The 15,083-nt window shown below is 44.1% G+C and overlaps 1 protein-coding gene across 14 annotated transcripts in view; it reads right to left on the reverse strand.

Annotated features, from left to right (window-relative positions):
• ASGR2 (asialoglycoprotein receptor 2) overlaps positions 1-14,172 on the reverse strand; it is a 28,485-nt gene extending 14,313 nt beyond the window's left edge. For 3 of the 14 annotated variants that reach the window (XM_070389358.1, XM_070389356.1, XM_070389352.1), the window contains exons 1-3: positions 13,985-14,169; positions 7,851-7,946; positions 6,574-6,762 (exon numbers count right to left, since the gene is read on the reverse strand). The gene's annotated coding sequence lies outside the window, so the exon portion shown is untranslated. Of the gene's footprint in view, positions 1-6,556; positions 6,763-7,791; positions 7,947-13,984 lie in introns of those variants that run through there. The other 11 variants (XM_070389359.1, XM_070389353.1, XM_070389357.1 and 8 more) reach the window with 8 other exon arrangements.
• Between the last annotated feature and the right edge of the window lie 911 nt (positions 14,173-15,083).

The following is a 15,083-nucleotide window of genomic DNA, read 5'->3' on the forward strand; positions in this document are numbered from 1 at the left end:
GCAATAAAGATTCTAAAAGCTACTGGAGGCAGGGGGAAAAAATCTCTTATAAAGAAACAAGAACTGGAACAGATTCTGCTTTCCAGTTGTTACACTCAACATCAGGAGATAGGACAATGCCTTCAAATTTGCAAGGGAAATTTTTTTCAACCTAGATTTGTCAGTGCAAATGATCATTGACATGAAAAAATAGGGGGAAAAAAAGAGAGTTTTCAAGGACTTCCCTGGTGGTTAAGACTCCATGCTCTCAATGCTGGGGGCCTGGGTTGAATCCCTGGTCAGGGAACTAGATCCTGAATGTAGTAACTAAGACCCAGCACAGCCAAATAAATAAATTAAATAAATAAATACAATTTTTAAAAACTTAAAGAACTTTCAGACATTCCAAGGCTCAGAATATTTATATCATACTTCTACTATGTTTACAAGTACCCTAGAAAGTGAAGAAATAATCCAGAAACAAGATACATAAAAGAATATCTCAGTATGGGACTTTCTGTTATTATTAAATAAAATTTTATTAAACTCTTTCTGTATTTCTGTCTACAAGTTGACTTTTTGTCTTAGAATGCTAACTAGTGAAATTTGAGAGCCTGGCCTTAAAAATGCAAGTCATAATAATAAATTTAAGAGATCTAAGGAAGAGATGGAGGGCTTCCCGGGTGGCTTAGTGGTAAAGAATCCACCTGCCAATGCAGGAAACACGGGTTCAATCCCTGGTCAGAGAGGATACTACATGCAACTAAGCCCTGTGCACTACACTATTGAGCCTGTGCTCTAGAGCTGGGGAACCTCAACTACTGAAGCCCTTGCATCCTAGCGCCCGGCCTGTAAAGACGGAAGCCATCCCAATGAGAAGCCGGAGCATCGCAACTAGAGGGTAACCCCCACAAGCCGCAACTAGAGAAAAACTCACACAGCAACGAAGACCCAGCACAGCCAAAAATAAATAAATAAATGTGGTCAGTCTTATTAAAAAAAAAAAAAATACTATAACAGGCTTTCAAAGTCACTTCGCGTTTTGGTTTACTCTTTCTTAAGCAGCTAGGTTTTTCTTTTTGCTATTATATTCCTAACATCCAGGATAGTAGCGCCACCTTGTGGTCATACCTGCATGATGCACGGGTCTTCGAGGAGGGAGACTGCCAGCGACCTGCGCCTTAATATTCTTTTAACTTCTTCAGTTCAGTTCAGTCGCTCAGTCGTGTCCGACTCTTTCCGACCCCATGAATCGCAGCACGCCAGGCCTCCCTGTCCATCACCAACTCCCGGAGTTCACTCAGACTCACGTCCATCGAGTCAGTGATGCCATCCAGCCATCTCATCCTCTGGCGTCGTCCCCTTCTCCTCCTGCCCTCAATCCCTCCCAGCATCAGAGTCTTTTCCAATGAGTCAACTCTTCGCATGAGGTGGCCAAAGTACTGGAGTTTCAGCTTCAGCATCATTCCCTCCAAAGAAATCCCAGGGCTGATCTCCTTCAGAATGGACTGGTTGGATCTCCTTGCAGTCCAAGGGACTCGCAAGAGTCTTCTCCAAAACCACAGTTCAAAAGCATCAATTCTTCGGCGCTCAGCCTTCTTCACAGTCCAACTCTCACATCCATACATGACCACAGGAAAAACCATAGCCTTGAGTAGACGGACCTTTGTTGGCAAAGTAATGCCTCTGCTTTTGAATATGCTATCTAGGTTGGTCATAACTTTCCTTCCAAGGAGTAAATGTCTTTTAATTTCATGGCTGCAATCACCATCTGCAGTGATTTTGGAGCCCAGAAAAATAAAGTCTGACACTGTTTCCACTGTTTCCCCATCTATTTCCCATGAAGTGATGGGACCAGATGCCATGATCTTCGTTCTCTGAATGTTGAGCTTTAAGCCAACTTTTTCACTCTCCACTTTCACTTTCATCAAGAGGCTTTTGAGTTCCTCTTCACTTTCTGCCATAAGGGTGGTGTCATCTGCATATCTGAGGTTATTGAGATTTCTCCCGGCAATCTTGATTCCAGCTTGTGCTTCTTCCAGCCCAGCGTTTCTCATGATGTACTCTGCATAGATGATAAATAAGCAGGGTGACAATATACAGCCTTGACGTACTCCTTTTCCTATTTGGAACCAGTCTTTTGTTCCATGTCCAGTTCCAACTGTTGCTTCCTGACCTGCATACATATTTCTCAAGAGGCAGATCAGGTGGTCTGGTATTCCCAACTCTTTCAGAATTTTCCACAGTTTATGAAAGCCTTCCTCAGTGATCAATGCAAAGAAATAGAGGAAAACAACAGAATGGGAAAGACTAGAGATCTCTTGAAGAAAATTAGAGATACCAAGGGAACATTTCATGCGAAGATGGGCTTGATAAAGGACAGAAATGGTATGGACCTAACAGAAGCAGAAGATATTAAGAAGAGGTGTACAGAAGAACTGTACAAAAAAGATCTTCACAACCCAGATAATCACAATGGTGTGATCACTGACCTAGAACCAGACATCCTGGAATGTGAAGTCCAGTGGGCCTTAGAAAGCATCACTACGAACAAAGCTAGTGGAGGTGATGGAATTCCAGTTGAGCTATTTCAAATCCTGGAAGATGATGCTGTGAAAGTGCTGCATTCAATATGCCAGCAAATTTGGAATACTCAGCAGTGGCCACAGGACTGGAAAAGGTCAGTTTTCATTCCAATCCCAAAGAAAGGCAATGCCAAAGAATGCTCAAACTACCGCACAATTGCACTCATCTCACACGCTAGTAAAGTAATGCTCAAAAGTCTCCAAGCCAGGCTTCAGCAATATGTGAACCGTGAACTTCCTGATGTTCAAGATGGTTTTAGAAAAGGCAGAGCAACCAGAGATCAAATTGCCAACATCCGCTGGATCATGGAAAAAGCAAGAGAGTTCCAGAAAAACATCTATTTCTGCTTTATTGACTATGCCAAAGCCTTTGACTGTGTGGATCACAATAAACTGTGAAAAATTCCCAGCATCAGAGTCTTTTCCAATGAGTCAACTCTTTGCATGAGGTGGCCAAAGTACTGGAGTTTCAGCTTCAGCATCAGTCTTTGCAAAGAACACCCAGGACTGATATCCTTTAGAATGGACTGGTTGGATCTCCTTGCAGTCCAAGGGACTCTCAAGAGTCTTCTCCAACACCACAGTTCAAAAGCATCAATTCTTAGGTGCTCAGCTTTCTTCACAGTCCAGTTTTCACATCCATACATGACCACTGGAAAAACCAAAGCCTTGACTAGATGGACCTTTGTTGGCAAAGTAATGCCTCTGCTTTTGAATATGCTATCTAGGTTGGTCATAACTTTCCTTCCAAGGAGTAAGCGTCTTTTAATTTCATGGCTGCAATCACCATCTGCAGTGATTTTGGAGCCCAAAAAAATAAAGTCTGACACTGTTTCCACTGTTTCCCCATCTATTTCCCATGAAGTGATGGGACCAGATGCCATGATCTTCGTTTTCTGAATGTTGAGCTTTAAGCCAACTTTTTCACTCTCCTCTTTCACTTTCATCAAGAGGCTTTTGAGTTCCTCTTCACTTTCTGCCATAAGGGTGGTGTCATCTGCATATCTGAGGTTATTGAGATTTCTCCCGGCAATCTTGATTCCAGCTTGTGCTTCTTCCAGCCCAGTGTTTCTCATGATGTACTTGCATAGATGATAAATAAGCAGGGTGACAATATACAGCCTTGACGTACTCCTTTTCCTATTTGGAACCAGTCTTTTGTTCCATGTCCAGTTCTAACTATTTCTTCCTTACCTGCATATAGGTTTCTCAAGAGGCAGGTCAGGTGGTCTGGTATTCCCATCTCTTTCAGAATTTTCCACGGTTTATTTTAATTTCTTACCTCTCTGCAAATAGCTGAAGCTAACATGAAACAGCAAAAGGGATCATTCTGCTAGCTAAAAATTTCCCACAAATCAATTCCTGGGGGCAATGTGGCAACTTCTTCCTCTGATCAATTTGTCTTTTATTAACTTTCATTCACTTAGTTCCAGTCCTATACACTTTCTGGTTACTCTGAGTTAGAGTCAGTAAAGGTTTGCAAAGACCCTGAAGGTGTCGCAGGGGCATGAGAAGATGATAGTTTCTGTGTAATGACCAGATCCAATGAACTCAAGTTCAGAAACCAGGATGACTGAGTTTATAAGCCCCAGGTTTATAAGAAAGGCCTTCCCAGGTGGCTCAGTGGCAAAGAATCTGCCTGCCAATGCAGGAGACATAGAAGATGAAGCTTCAATCTCTGGGTAGGGAAGATCCCCTGAATGAGGAAATGGCAATCCACTGCAGTATTATTGCCTGGAGAATCCCATGGACAGAGGAGCCTGGTGGGCTACAGTCCATGGGGTTGCAGAGTTGGACACGACTTAACGACTGAGCATGTGCGCCCACACACACACACACACAATCACACACACGCAGGTTTACAAGAACTGGAGTGGGGAGGGGTTCTTGAGTTCTACTTTTGTCAACTACAAACGTGCTTGCCAAGGGCATTTGGCATCTGCCTCTGTAGAGACTGAACCCTGTGCTGCTGCAGCTATTGACCTTCAACATCCCCTGAAGCAAGTCCAGGGTGGAGAGTGAGGCTCTCTGTGCTCCAGGGATACGGGTGGAACAGGTATTTAGGTAGTTAGGTATATTCAGGAACTGATTTCATGATCCCAATCCTTGCATCTCCTCATATCTAGAAAAGCACGAAATCCCTTCATGGTGACATCAGCTCCTCGTGACTAGCAGAAAATCTTTTGTAAAGTAAGTGCTTGATTGCATTGAACTCTCCCTTTCACCCAAATCATATATATTGACCTTGCCCCACTACCTCTTTCTCAGAGCTATCTGAGATGCTGTCTCCTGGGCTGCAGTCCTCAATTTGCTCCCAAATAAAACTCAATTTGCAACTCTCACCTTGTGCATCTTTTCAGTCCACACTTTCCACAAAAGGACTTAATTACTGGGCAGCTTCTATCAGATCTTTGCTTCCCTTCTGTCTCTTAGTCAAATTAGGAAAGTGGAGGGACCTACACAGAGCAACTCCACTCTCCTCCTGTCTTCCTTCTCCAGGAAGGAGAGCCTCTTGGCTTTTGTGGGAGAAAGATGGGCCACTCCTGCCAAGCAGGATCAACAAACACCTCCAAGGCCAAGGCACCTCTGCCAGCATCACCCTGCAGATGACTCAGCAGCCTGGCAGCTTGACAACCGGCCTCAGGGAACCCTCGAGCTATTCCCTTTGGGGTAAGACGTAAGCATATCTTTGTTGCTGTTTTTCAGTCGCCAAGTCGTCTCGGAACTCGAGACCCCATGGACTGCACCCGCCAGGCTTCCCTGTCCCTCACCATCTCCTGCAGTTTGCCCAAGCTCATGTCCATAAGCATATCTTTACCCATCATCCTTTTAGCATCCCCCTTGGCAAGTTTCTGACAGGGAAATTCCATGTGGTTTTGCAATATGCAAATCTGCCTGAGAGCACCTGAGCAGAGGCTGAGGAGGCCAGTGTGCTGGGAGGCCAGCGGGACCCAGCGGCCTTCGCCCACATTGGAATCTACCTCCCCCCCCACCCCCCGCCGTTTCCCAAAGTCTGTGCTGGAGGTGGAGGTGGGGGTGCCCTTGTCACCAGCTCCGTCCAGAAAGCGTGATGAAGGGCATCTGCCAGGCCTCGGGGTGAGGGTGAGGGGTGGGTGGAGGTGGGGATCTGTGGCCCACTCCCTGCTCTACCACCCTCTACCTCCACTAGGGACCCTCAGTTCCCCCACCCCCATCCGGAGAGTACCCTCCGTCCTCTCCAGGCCCAGGCTCAACTCAGACTCGTCTTGGGCCTCCTCCTGGGCTGGTTCTGAATGTAAACCGCCATCCGGGTCTTCAACTGGTCGGCAGGTGGCGGTAGGTGAGTTCTACACTTCCTGGTTCCAGCTTGGATTCATCTCCCAGGTTGCTCCCCACGCCTTCACACCACACAGGCCTCTGGGGTCTGTCCACTGACGCTCCCAGTCCAGCCCCCTGCCTCCAGCCCCCGTTCAGGGCCACCTGGCTGCCTGTGACCCTTCTAGGCAATAGCTTTTCTTCTAATTAACTTTTTGTTTTGTTTTAATGTGGACCACTTTTAAAGTCTTTATTGAATTTGTCACAATATGATTTCTTTTTTATGTTTTGGTTTTTTGGCCATGAGCCATGAAGAATCTTAGCTTCCCAACCAGGGATGGAACAAACACCCCCTGCATTGAAAGGCGAAGACTTAGCCACTGAACCTCCAAGGAAGTCCCTTTAATTAACTGTTTATGATGAAACACGATGTCTGATTAGAGGAACAGAAGTTTGTTCTGTTTGCCCAAGCTAACAGGTAAAACTTGCTAACAAATCCTCTGTCAGCAAATTACCTTGCAAGGGATGGTGCTCTGCTAGAAGACCTGCAGCCCCTCCTCAACTGTTTAAGTCGGGAGCCCAGCACCCTGCCAGAGGAGGGAACGCAGGATCTGTCCCCAGGTTTGGCCAAGACCACTCCTGTCCAGAGGCCTTGGTGCAGAGAGGCTGCTGAGAGGACGCGGGGACATTCCACTCACCCCTGCGTATACTCTACCTCTGGCAAACACCAGTCTGTTCTCTGGATCTGTGCTTTCAATTTCTGTTTGGGGAGGTTTTTTTTCTTTCAATTCCACATGTGAGTGAGATCATGCGATATTTATCTTTGTCTTATTTCATTCAGCATGATGTCCTTGCTGTTGTCAAAAATGACAGGATCAAAAGTCTTCTTTACTTGAGGAAATGACTTAAAAAAAAAAACAAAACCCAGTTAGGCCCTCCCTAGAGCATCCCTGCATGTAAGTCACTTCAGTCAGGTCCGACCCTGTGCAATCCCGTGGACCATAGCCCTCCAGGCTCCTCTGTCCATGGGATTCAAGCAAGCATATTGGAGTGGGTTGCCATGACCTCCTCCAGGGGATCTCCCCAACCCAGGGGTCAAACTTGTGTCTCTTAAGTCTCCTGCATTGGCAGTCGGGTTCTTTACTGCTAGTGCCATCTGGGAAGCCCAAACCCAGAAAGGGCTGATGACAAAAGAGTTTACTTGTTTCTAAAACAAACCTAAGTTATTATTTCCCTCATGGGAACATGACCCTCTTTTTCTTTTTGAGGTCCTTGATTGTTTGCAATAAAAATACAGTTCGATGTTTGTTTAAGGACTGAGCCTCTCCCTTGAACCACAAACCTTGTGGTTGGAGCACCATTCTGTTGTTAAGGGAGGTTAGAATATCTTTATTATGTTTCTGAACAGTATCCAAGACAAAGAATACCAGTTGGACTGTTGTTGTCGAACTGGAGTTGTTAGATCAAAAAGTGTTATTTATACGTTGAATTGAATTGCAAATAACTAATTTTGTATTTTAGTTTGTGAGTTGTTCTCTTTTTCTCCCTAAGAGCAGAAAACACAGTCCTGCTTCGGGAGTGGTTGGGAGGGCAGAATGGTTTCCCCACGCAATAAAGCTGCCAACCGCAGGAGAGAGAGAAGGAGCTGGCTGAGAAGGATGACAAAATGCAAACCGAAGTTCAAAGCTGCCTGTTGAACTTTTGCTCCTTTCACTCCAGAAATTTCTCCACAGCAAAACAAACTGCTGAAAATACAAGGCCGGCTTGTTTGATAGCAAAGCCCCTACTCTGCTTTATGGATGATGGAATGCCAGTCGCTATGCCGATGAGGGTTTAGATTGGAGGAAAGAAGGCTTTTCCTCTGCTGCATGGCCTAGAAACCTCAGAGGGGATAGGGTGGGGGCATGTGCCTAAAAGGCCACAGGGAGCTAACCTCTTGATAGAGCTCCCAGTGTACATCTGTGTTCAAAGCAGTGCTATCCTGGGACTTGCCTGGTGGTCCAGTGGTCAAGACTCCATGCTCCCAAAGCAGGTGGAGCAGGTTCAATCCTGGTTAGGGAACTAAGATCCCATATGTTACAGCATGGCCTAAAAAAAAGAAAAAAAGACAGTGCTATTCTTTCACGTCGGCCTTCTCTGCCCACACTGACTTCATGCAAAGGAGAGATGCCATCACTCAATTGGGATTCCAAAACAGGAATACATTAGTACAAATCTTGCTGAGTGCCTTCCTCCCTTGTAGGGTTTTATTCCTTAATAATCCTAAATGCTTTGGAGAGAGATTTTTTATTGGTGGATTTGGTTCTTTGGTAGCAGCACAGGTTTTCAGAGGTGCCTGAATTTTACAAGCATCCATCCAGGAAGGAAGTTGCCTTTGTTTGCTAGCGCGGCTGTGACAAAGTACCGCAGACTGGAGGCTTTAAACAACAAAAAGTCATTTTCTGGGAACTTCCCTGGTGATCCAGTGACTAAGACTCTGCTCCCAACCGAGAGGCAGGGGACCCGGGGTTTGACCCCTGGTCAGAGAAGCCGACCCCACATGCTGCTAAGATTCACTTGCCGCAGTTAAAGATCCCTCACGCCACAAAAGAGAAGATCCCACGTGCTGCAGCTAAGATCTGCACAACCAAATAAATAAATTTTTAAAAAAGAAAGTTGGAGACCAAGGTGTGGACAGGGTTGATTCCTTCTAAGCGCTTCTTTCCCTGGCTTGTAGACCGCCGTCTCCTCCTCTGTCTTCATGTCATCTTCACTGTGTGTGTCTGTGTCTAAATCTCCCCTTCTCAGTTGTATGGATGGCATCACCCACTCAACAGACATGCATTTGAGCAAATTCCGGGAGATGGTGAAGGACAGGGAAGCCTGCCGTGTTGTAGTCCATGGGGTGGCAAAGAACTGGATACGATTGAGCGACTGAACAACAAGGATGTCATGTGGATTAGCGCCCACCCTAATTACCTCTCTTTAACTTAATTATCTATTTAAAGTTCCTGTCTCTCAATACATTCACATTCTGAGGTACTGGAGGTTAGGACTTCTGTATGCATATGAGGGGGACACGACACAGCTCATACATAGTAAGAGTATAATACAAAGTTTATGCACCTAGTCTCTGATGGCTAACTTGAAGATTTGCTTTCTGGACAAGCAAAGGCTGCATTTGAGGACTGCTTCTGTATTTGTACACAGGTAAGGAACGGCCTCTGAATATAGCTTTCTGTGGCTTTCAGTTCAGTTCAGTCGCTCAGTCGTGTCTGACTCTTTGCGACCCCATGAATCGCAGCACCAGGCCTCCCTGTCCATCACCAACTCCCAGAGTTCACTGAGACTCACGTCCATCGAGTCAGTGATGCCATCCAGCCATCTCATCCTCTGTCATCCCCTTCTCCTCCTGCCCCCAATCCCTCCCAGCATCAGAGTCTTTTCCAATGAGTCAACTCTTCACATGAGGTGGCCAAAGTACTGGAGTTTCAGCTTTAGTATCATTCCTTCCAAAGAAATCCCAGGGCTGATCTCCTTCAGGATGGACTGGTTGGATCTCCTTGCAGTGGCTTTACCCCCCACCAAAAAAAAAGAAAAGAAACTGACTTTCACTGACTGTTGTAATATTGACCTTTGGTTTCTTGGGCTCAGGGAGGCCAGTCCTAAAGTCTTTGTTCGTAAATGTCAAGAGTGAGACAGAAGGACTCTGCAGTCCAGAGGAGTCCTCCTGACTCCCCCTGAGAGATGCCTGCCTGCCCTTCCCACCTGTCCAGGGCTCTCCTCCCGCTGTGGAGGTCTGCCTGTGACCACCTTGAGGCACCCTGGGGTGACCCACAGCCAATGAAGATTTGACTAGGAAGCTGTTCCTGATCTGATTAAGCACAAGCTTCCATGGTCACGACATGGCCAGGCTGCCGTCGGTGACATAGAGGAGACTTTCACCATTGCCCATTTCAAGCCATAGGATTAAAGAGACAGGTCTGTGTAACACCAGTTATCCCAGGTATTTTATTGTTACAAATGTACTTTTGAGAGATTCTGGCTTCACTGAGTTAGTCAAAGGAGCTGAGAGCCGCTCTAACAATTTGGTTGATTGAAATCTGGTGGAGCTTGTTGTTTGTTGTTCAGTCACTAAGTCCTGTCTGACTGTTTACAACCCCATGGACTGCAGCAAGTCAGGCTCCTCTGTCCTCCACTGTCTCCTGGAGTTTGCTCAAATTCACGTTCATTGAGTTGGTGATGCTATCTAACCATCTCAATCGTCTGTCACCCCTTCTCCTGTTGCCTTCAGTCTTCTTTCCCAGCATCAGGGTCTTTTCCAATGAATCGACTCTTCACATCAGGTGGCCAAAGTATTGGATCTTCAGCTTCAGCAAGTGTCCCTGGTATCATGCAGAGGAAAGAATACAAAAGCTGGACCTCATGCTGGGGCTGTTTCCCCTGGTTGGAAACCAGCCAGTCACCCACCTAGTAGCCCTTTAGCAGGTTAATGGTGTTAGACATCGTGGAGGGGGCAACATATATATCAGGTCGTTATTCGGCATATACATTTGCCTTCACTGCCTACAGTGGTTCTGCCAGCACCACCATCCATGCCCAGACTTTCAGAAAGCCTTACAGAATGATGGATCGTGGTTTCAAGGTAGAATGGGATTGCTGCTACACAATGGGTGCAGGGAAGAGTATATCTAGAATTTAAGGGATTTGTGGGCAGCCCTTGGTCCATCCATACCTTGTAGTAAAACTTACTAGAAGACTACAACAATCTAATAAAGGCAGAAAAACCAGAGACTCAGACTCTTCAGGAATGAAGGTTTGTGTTTCCCACAGAGAAAGGAGCCCTGTCTGCCTGCTACAGCGCTTGCAGAGGGCAAAGGGAATAGGGGATGGGTAAGTGGAAGAATGACATTATAAAAATGAACCATGGGAGACTTCCCTGGTGATCCAGTGGTTGAGATGCCATGCTTTCAGTGCCAGGGGCATGGGCTCAATCCCTATTCGGGGAACTTGGATCCCGCATGCTGCCTGATGTGGCCAAAAAATTTTTTTAATAAAAATAAAATAAATAAAAATGAATTACAGCTCTGTACCCACAACAGAAATAAGGACTGTAGCAGATATGTATTTCTTCTTCCTTACTTGTTACAAATTTCAATACATTAACCAAGTATTTCCTTTTCCCCCTCCCCACCCCCTCCTCCCATTTCATATAAAGAGTGGTGGTGGTGGTTAACTTTAAATATTATTTTCCAGATCACATAATATCCCAATGTGTTTGTGACAGAGCTAGGACAGAAATTAGCACCCAATGATAGATAAAGGGGATTGCTAAGACTTTCTGTCTCCTCTTCTTTGGGCATCTTTACTGGGATGAAAAATAGTTGTCCCATGTTGGGTAGAAGTGTAATACTGTTATTATTGTATGGAAATTAAACATGAGCAGAAGGGCGATAATACTGAACCGTCGCTGGATTTCCTAAATAAAGTCTATTTGGTCATAATGGTCCCAATTCTTTTTTCCAAACAATTTTTTAAACTGAAATATAGCTAATTTACGGAGAAGGCAATGGCACCCCACTCCAGTACTCTTGCCTGGAAAATTCCATGGATGGAGGAGCCTGGTGGGCTGCAGTCCATGGGGTCGCTGAGAGTCAGACATGACTGAGCGACTTCACTTTCACTTTTCACTTTCACGCATTGGAGAAGGAAATGACAACCCACTCCAGTGTTCTTGCCTGGAGAATCCCAGGGATCGGGGAGCCTGTTGGGCTGCCGTCTTTGGGGTCGCACAGAGTCGGACACGACTGAAGCGACTTAGCAACAGCAGCAGCAAGCATAGCTAATTTACAATGTTGTGTTGGTTTCAGGTATCCTGCAATGTGTTTGTGTGTATATATGTATTCTTTTTCAGGTTCTTTTCCATTACATATGGACAAGATAATGAATATGGTTCCCTGTGCTATACAGTAGGTCCTGTTGTTTATCTATTGTATACATAGATATTGGGTTCCAGTTCTTTTAATGTGTTTCTGGATTCCATTTGCTAATATATTATTTATCAGTAGTATTTTGTATCAATATTTATAAGTAAAATAGGTAAATAATAGTTAAATAGGTAAATTCTTATAAAGCTTTGGAATTAATGATGTATCACCTTAATTAAAATAGTTTGGAGATTTTTTTTCCCCCCCTCTTTTTCTGTGCCCTGGAACAGTATTCAAATAATCTCTAAAGGTTTGTTAGGATGTTTTGCAAAACCACCTGAGTCTGATCCTTTAGGGAAAGCTGTTGGCTCTTGGAAAACTCTCTTTTATTAGAAATGTGTTTAAATTTCCTCTCTTCTGGGATATTTTTGATGAATAATTTTTAGAAAATGATGCAGCTTTTCAAATGTATTTTTTGTGAACAATGAATAAATTAGCTTACAGTCTCATCTTCCCTCCTTCCCTCTCTCAACTCTACCACCAACTTTTTGTTTTAGTCTTAGTTCTGTGTTAATTATATTCAACATTCACTCCCCTCCTCTTGCTAAAATTTACTCAGTTATCCCTTGGTTGACTCCAGTTCATCCTCTAGTAATTTCTTCAAGAGCTAATGAGAACAACATTCCTAAGATTGTACATCTTCAAAACTGCCGATGATTTAGAGAATAAAAAGACAAACCACAGTCTGGGAAAAAAGTATTTGCAAAATATATATCTGATAAAGGACTTGTGTCCAAAATTTACAAAGAACTGTTAAAATCAACAATAAAAAAATAAACAGGGACTTCCCTGGTGGTCCAGTAGTTAAGAATTCACTTTGCAATGCAGGGGATGTGGGTTCGATACCTGGCTGGGGAACTAAGATCCCGTATGCCATGGAGCAACTAAACCCACGAACCACAATTAGAGAAGTCATACACCGAAACAAAAAATTCCATGTGACACAACCGAGATCCCACAAAGCTAAGACTAAGAGTTGATTCAGCCAAATAAATAAAACATTTTTTTGAAAAAAGAAAAGAAAATGAACAGGAATTTTCTTTGTGGTCCAATGGTTAAGATTGTGCTCCTAGTGCAGAGGGAGTATCGATCCCTGGTCAGGGAACTAGATCCCCCATGCCTCAGCTAAGACCCAGTGTGACCACATAAATATTTAAAAAGAAAGAAAGAAAACAATTCAAAAATTAGCAAAAGATCTGAACAGCCATCTCACCGAAGAAGACACATGGATGGCAAAGAAGTGTCTGGAAAGATGCTCCACATTATTTTTCACTAAGGAATTCTGTATGAAAACAACGGTGGGTGCCATGTCACACTTATTAGATGGCTAAAATCCAAAACACTGGCAGTGAATATTGGCAAAAAGGTGGAGCAACAGGAACTCTTATCATCTCTGGTGAGAATGCAAAGCAGCACAGCTTCTTTGGAGGATAATTTGGCAGTTTCTTTCAAAATTAAACGTAGGCTTACCTTACGTTTAGGTAAATGCCCTGGGTGTTTACCTAAACAAAGTGAAAACATAAGTCCGTGTATGTCTACAGTAGTTTTATTCATAATTACCAAAAATTGGAAGCAACCATGAGTAAGTGAACTGTGGCACTTCCCTGCAATGTAATATTATTCAGTGCTAAAAAGAAATGAACTATCCAGACACACAGGAAATTTAAACGCATATTACTAAATGGAATAAGCCAATCTCCAGAATTCCTTGGTGGTCCACTGGTTAGGACTCTGCACTCCCAAGGCAGGGGACACAGGTTCAATCCTTGGTCATGGAACTAAGATCCCACGATCCTCTCAGCCCAGCCAAAAAAGAAGCAGCAGCAGCTAGTCTATAAAGGCTATATGCTATATGTTTCCAACTCCGTGAAGTTTAGGGGAAAGAAAAACTATTGAGACAGTAAAAAGATCAATGGTTGCCAGGAAGAGTGGGAGGTGAAGGAGAGAAAAAGTGGCCTTTTTATAAAAATCCTGACTCATATTTTCTTTCCCTGAATATTTTGTGCCATCTCTTCTGGCATTTGATCTGGGTCTGCAGACATCCAAGCATAGCCTGTTTTTTTATCCCCTTATAAGTGACTTGACCTTTTTTCCTGGCTGCTCAAAAAATCCTGTATTTTTTAAAATTCAATAACTTGATCAGTTTTTCCTGGCACTTACCTTTTCTCTTTCACTGGATAGAGTCAAGTCTCCTGTATCTCAGAAACACTTTTCTTGAATCATATATTCAAATGTGTGTTCCCCAAACTTCCTGTTTCTTTTCTCTAATGTTTGTGTGTTTTTCTTCCCTTGCTTCCTGTAATCCAGTCAGCCCTCATTCCATATGCCGCTGTTGTCCCGTGATCTCTTTTCTGAGCAATTGCATTTCTGCCTTCTCATCTTTCTTCATCAGAATGATTGCTTAATGATTTTTTTTTTTTAATTCCTAGCAAAATGTTCAGTCATTGCTTTCAACTGCTACCTGGCAAAATTTTTCCTGGTGAGTACTCTTCACCTGTTTGTGAATTTTACGCCTATTTCTCACATTTTGCCCCCTTTGGTATATCTGCTCGACGCTGTGCTAGTTATCTTTATGGACTCATCATTGAATGAGTTGGGTTTTCCTAGATTAATATTTGCAGTGTCCTGTCCCGCATCACAGCCCGAGGCCTCTCTGTCTTGGACTGCTTCCTCTAAACAAGACTTCACTATGGGAGTCTATGCGGAGCCCCAACTCCTCTGCTTCACAGAACAGACAGTGAACAGAATAACGGCTCCAGCCTCACTCCCTCTAGTTTCTGCTTCCTGCTCTACCACAAGGATACAATAGAACTGGCATCGTGAGACTTCCCTGAAGGTCCAGTGGTTGGGACTTCACCTTCCAATGCAGGCTGGGGCAGGCTCAATCCCTGGTCAGGGAGCTGGGATCCCACATGCCTTGCAGCCAAAAAGCCAAAACATAAAACAGAAACAACGTTGTAACAAATTCAATAAAGACTGTAAGAATGGTCCACATCAAATCGAAAAAAAAAAAAGGAATGGTCCTCTCACCTTCTGAAAGCATATTTTTGTTCAGACTCTCAGAAAAATGCAGCCCCCCTCCATTCGCTTGCCTTGTTTCTACCTTCCCTTTCTCCTAATCACTGTCTCTGCCTTTCACAGCTGGAATTTTGGTGTCTGTGAATAGGTCTATTCTCTCATTTTGTTGAAAATGGAATTTTCCATTTTCTTTATTCCTTTTACATGATCTTCAAGAAAAGCATCTAAAAAGCTGACTTCT

This window comes from Bos mutus, chromosome 19 (assembly GCF_027580195.1).
Source record: "Bos mutus isolate GX-2022 chromosome 19, NWIPB_WYAK_1.1, whole genome shotgun sequence".
NCBI classification, from domain to species: domain Eukaryota; kingdom Metazoa; phylum Chordata; class Mammalia; order Artiodactyla; family Bovidae; genus Bos; species Bos mutus.